Here is a 5,566-nt window from a genome sequence, read left to right on the forward strand (position 1 = left end):
CGTAATGTATACGCTTTCCTTCCACCCAAAGAGCCAATCAGCGCTGGGAGGTGGAGCCGCCTCTGCCAGGCGTACTGATGAGACTGAGGTGGATACCGGTTTATTGGGCTCGCGGTTTAAATTCATGAGACACTTTATCCTTAGTCATTCACGGTTCTACACCAGTCCCCAAAACACAGAGAGTTGTCTTTTAGTGTCCCTCTCATTTACTACATCTTTTTTCTTCTTGTCGTCCCTTTCCCCAATCCTTTTGTTCGCAGGCTAGAGATAACCCTAAATGAAAAGCATTTATTAAGGGTGTACTACGTGCCAAACAGTGCTAGTTGCTGAGTAGACAAACGCAAAAAGCAGGTGTAATGTCGTGGTCACAAACCAACCCTTGGGGCCAGTTATAGTACAGATAGTCCAAACCCTCCTGTGACTTGTCAGTCCACCTAAATCTGACCCTGTTAGGGTACTGAGCTGATTGGCAATGTTCTTGTGTTCTGAGGCAATTTTCTGTCCCCGGGGAATCTCTAAAATTGAAGTATTAGAAAAGATTTTGCTACTGGATTCAGTTGTTTCCTCTCATCTGAATTGGTTTTTAGGGTGCGATATAGAGAGTTTTCTTCACTTGAAATGTCTGTCTCTTAATTATCAGGAGCTACGTTGCCCAACTTGCCAATAAAAGTGGGAATCCAAAATTGCATGAATATTTGCAAAAATATAAACTGCCCAGATTAACAGAAGAGGAAATAGAATATTTTTAAAACCTTATCTTAGAAAAGGAAATTGAATAAGCCATAAATGAGCTCCCTAATTTAAAAAAAAAAACAAACTTCAAGACCAGATAGATTTCCAAGTGAATTCTACCAAACATTTGAAGAACAATTAATTCAATATTATACAAACTGGAAAAAATGGGTGAAGAAGGAGTCCTACCCAATTCCTTCTATGACATGAGTATAGTTTTGATATTTAAACCAGAGAGAGCCAAAACAGAGAAAGATGGACCAATTTCACTAATGAATATTGATACAAAAAACAAGGAGATCACAGCAAAGATCACATAAACTATTACCTGGCTGGATTTATACTAGGAATGTGAGGCTGGTTCAGTCAGGAAAACCATATGAAAATCACATGATTATACCAATAGATGCAGAAAAAACTTTTGACAAAATACAAAACCCATTCCTATTTTAAAAAAAGATACTAGAAAGCACAGGAATAAACGGAACTTTTCTTCAAATGATAAGTAGTACCTATCTAAAACCAAGAACACACATAATTTATAATGGGAATAAAGCAGAAGACTTTACAGTAAGATCATGGATTAAGCAAGAATATCCATTATCACCATTATTATTCAATATTATACTAGAAATTCTAGCTATAGCGATAAGAAAAATTGAAGGAATAAGCATAGTTAACAGTGAAAATAAAAATAAAAAAGAAATATCTATCTCTAATCCCTTATCTGAATCAGACAGTCTTTGCATCACTAACCAGGCAACTACTTCTGCTGAAGTTAATGTCTCCCATCCTCAACCTGTCCATCTGGGAGACCAACTAAATCACCAATTCACGATAAGGGATTGCAATGAATTATCTTTAGTGTGCCCTCACCTGTCTCAGGGGCTACTTCATAAATATGCAAGTTCCCTTTCCATGGGTTTGCTAAGCTGTGTGTCAGTGTCAAGATTTCTCAGCAGGACTCTGTCACCTTGTTGAAGATCCTGAGGATAAACATGAACATCATATGGCCATTTATTTCTTTCAGTATTCTTCTTGGCTGGTGATGTAGCTAGCTAGTCAGCTCTCAACTGGGAGACATACTGGTCTTTAGTATCTGCAGTTTCTCTGTCCTCAGAGACCCCAAAACATGGCTTTTGCCCAAACATCAACAGGTAGGTTGTAAAGCTGGTGGCATTATTCCTGGTGAAACTGTATGCATATACCAGAAAAGCTACCTGGCTCCACTGAAGTTTTTGTTCTGGTCTCAGTGTCAATAACATGTTAGTCAGAATTTGGTTAAAATGTTCAGGTTATGAGTCCCCTTGAGGTTGATAAAGTGTTGTCCTAGACTTCATTATGCCATCTGTTCTCTTCTCCAGTAATCCACTGACAACTGAGGCAAAGAAAGTTGGTTCAAGGAAGTGAGATTCACATATGCTGTTAGCATACAGTCTAGATTTTCACGTGGACTGCTATCTTCTTGCAATCCGGTACTTTGTTGTTATACATAGCTTCTTTTCCTTCTTTAGGTATTACCACAGCTTTGGTGTCCTGTGGTCTTCTGGACGATGCATCCACATTGGTCTTTCCTGATGTGGTAGGATAGCAGTTTCCTAATACAGCTCTCCTTACCCTGACACAGCTTTCTCCCCACACAGAACCGCCGCATAATTTCTTTTGGCCCCAACTCCCTTAGAGGCTTCCCTAGTGAAGCTTCCAAACTTTCTCCCTCTGTGGAACCTGATTGGCCCCAACTTCTCTAATGCAGCTTCCTGACCTAGGACCATTAGAAAAAAACAAGCCATATGGGCTCGGAGTCCCTCAAATCAGACTAATTGCTATACCCTAACCAGATGTGTTTCCAGATGGAGATGAGAAGGGCTGCATCCAGAGAAGCTAAGTGCCGGCTATACCTTTGTTCTATATCTGCACTGTATACTCTTGCTACATCAGGAAAAAGTAAACCTCCTCTTTTGCTAAACATTCAGTAACTCACAAGTGCCTCATTTTGTCTCAACATTGAAATTGAACTAAGAGGGTGCTGGTGTATCTTTCCATTTTTCCTTAGGATCATCACGATGGGGGCTTTACGATGATGCTATTGACCAGCAGGTTCTTGAGTTGTCTTCTAATGTCATCCATCATCATCCAAGGGATCTTTCTATATCTATTCCGAAATGATGGTGAATCAGTAAGTTGGATTTTTGTGGGTTGTTCCTTGTGCACATTCTACATACCGTTCAAGCAATGAGGATGCAGTTGTGCTCTTCCTGAGCTGCCTTAACTGTTGCTCCCATTCCCCAGGCACCAGGGAATCCTAAAAGTCAAATATCTTAGATCAGTCACTATGACACCATTAACTTGTACACATATAGCATTTCCTTAAGAATAAGGCAAAGGCGAGAATAATTGTAACACCTCAACTAGATAGAGTAGTGAATAGAATATAGACTTAGACTCAGTTTCCTCATCTGTGAAATGTCACATTCTCTTACCAATGGGAAGATTGAATACACATTTATTGAAAACTAGCAGGGACTTCTGCGTCATGTGAGCAACAAGATGACAGACTAGACATTGTCACCAATCCCCATGGCCTCCGAAATCTCCACAAAACAGAAATATAAAGTGACTTCAGCTGTTTCCTTGGTCTGAGACACAAAGAATCTGAAACAAGGTAAAAAACGAACAAACAAACAAAGCCCAGGAATTAACAATCACTGACCCTAAGCTCATTGAGCTCTCCTAATTCCCACACTTCCGGCTGGGAGGCTATACTAGCAGACCAAAGGACTTGACACTGGCTTACATTAAACCTACACCTATATCCCAGTCTCTCCTCCTTTCAAGTGCTATAGAGACTTTGGCTCCAGGCTGTGGAAGTTTTCTCAGTCCTCAACAACCAGCAAGCTTCCTGCAGGCTGCAACCTGGAAACACCAATGCTACCAAACTGTGAATTTCTGGCAGCTTTGAACTGCTGGTGCCAGGAAAAGTAGGTTCTGAACTGTCAGTGCCAGCATTCTCTGAACTGCTGGTGGTAGGCCAAAGAACTAAGAAATAGAGAGAGCGAGCCAAGTCATCAGGACAGGCCAGTGTGCATGTTGAGAGCTGTGCAGCATTCCACCAAATCAGAAAGAACACAGCATCCAGCTGGGACCAGTTTTGACCACTCAAAAGTCAGTTAAGGCAAAGACCTAAACTGCTGAACTGTAAATTACCACCAAGGAAACCACCATCAGAGAGGAGGGGATCTGAAATGGGTAATAAGGAAAATTTCTGAAAGCTCTAAGGATTCCAGGAAGAAGAAATCTCAAAGACCTTGAACATAATAAACAGATGAATGCAGGAAAAACAATAACAACAGAAGGAAACGTGACATCCAGATCTAGTAAACAAGTTTAGGCATCTGTGAATAAACACTGCAAAACAAGTAACACTTGACAAAACAGGGGACCCTTTAGAAGCTGAAGAGAACATGGAAATACAATGTGCTGTTCCTTAGTGGTTTAAGAGAGAAATGAGAAATATACAAGCAAAATTTATGTCCTGCACAGCAAAAATAATGAGCAGAATGGAAAATTTTGAATCTGCAACTGCAAATCTAACCAAAGAAACAAAAGAGAGAACAATAGAGTGGGAATGCAGATACACAAAAGTGAAACACAGTTTTGAAGAAGAGAAGCAAAAAAACAAGAATATTAAAAAAAATGCTTACTGTGCAAGCAAAATGATGGCAACTCCTGCTTTTTTTAGTCACTTGATGCATAGTAAATATTTTTCTATCACCTCAGTTTTACTTTGTAAGTATTTACAAGAAATATTTATCTCGAAAGTCTCAAAGACAAGATACATAGTCAACATGTGGATGAGAGGTCTCCCAGAAGAACATGGTAGAAGAAAAAACTTTAACATTATAATTAGAAGGAATTAATAGAAGAGAAATATTCAGAACTTCTTAACATAGAAATTGAAATTCCAATTGAAAGAATTCACAAATCACCTCCAGAAAAAAAACTCAAGGCTGCAATCTTTAAGACACATACTGGTTAAAATGAACAATTCAATTCAGAAACAAAAAGTTCTGCAAGCCATCAGGAGAAAGACTTTCAAATACAAAGGAGAGAATATTCAAATCGTGCAAAACTATTATGCACCCACTAGAAAAAGAAGAAACTGGAATAATATGTTCTGAAGAGCACTAGAGACAAGAAATCAACCCAGGGTGACCTATCCTGCAAATCTAAGCATAATCATACAGGATGAAAGATGTATATTCAATGATCAAGAAGAGTTTGAAGTGTTTTGTTTTGTTTTTTTAACAGAACTGAAGATATTTTTTCATTTCAAACACCCAAAACAACAGAAATTCAAGAGTAGTGAATAAATACAGTTAACAACAGCAGTGCGGTCACAACAGAAAGACCAAGGAGAAACTTCTTTCTAAATACACACGAGACAAAAGTGAAGGCAGAAATCTGGAAGAGGCATCAGTGAAGAGATGGATAGATGAATGCTCCTCCTGTAGGACTATGTTACAAAATTAGAGAGTACATAAAAGAAGGGGCAGGACGAAGAGGGATAGAAAGGAATGAATGATGTGCTAGGGTTAAATCAAGGGCTAGCCATGAGGGAAAAGTGACCTCTGTGCTCTCAGAAATAGAAGACCCTACAGGAGAGTGGGTAAGGAGTGTCAAACCCCAATTTAAAAACATAATCTGTTCTAAGAAAGAAACAAATGAAATTAGGGTGTGTGTGTTTCACCATTTAATTTCTCTCAAGCTGGTTTGACATGCATTGCATGGGAGTTCAGTCCAAAACTGGGCTCTCCTAAGGAGGGCCAGACATCCT

Source organism: Phascolarctos cinereus, unplaced genomic scaffold (assembly GCF_003287225.1).
Source record: "Phascolarctos cinereus isolate Bilbo 61053 unplaced genomic scaffold, phaCin_HiC Scaffold_5;HRSCAF=322, whole genome shotgun sequence".
Classification (NCBI taxonomy): Eukaryota; Metazoa; Chordata; class Mammalia; order Diprotodontia; family Phascolarctidae; genus Phascolarctos; species Phascolarctos cinereus.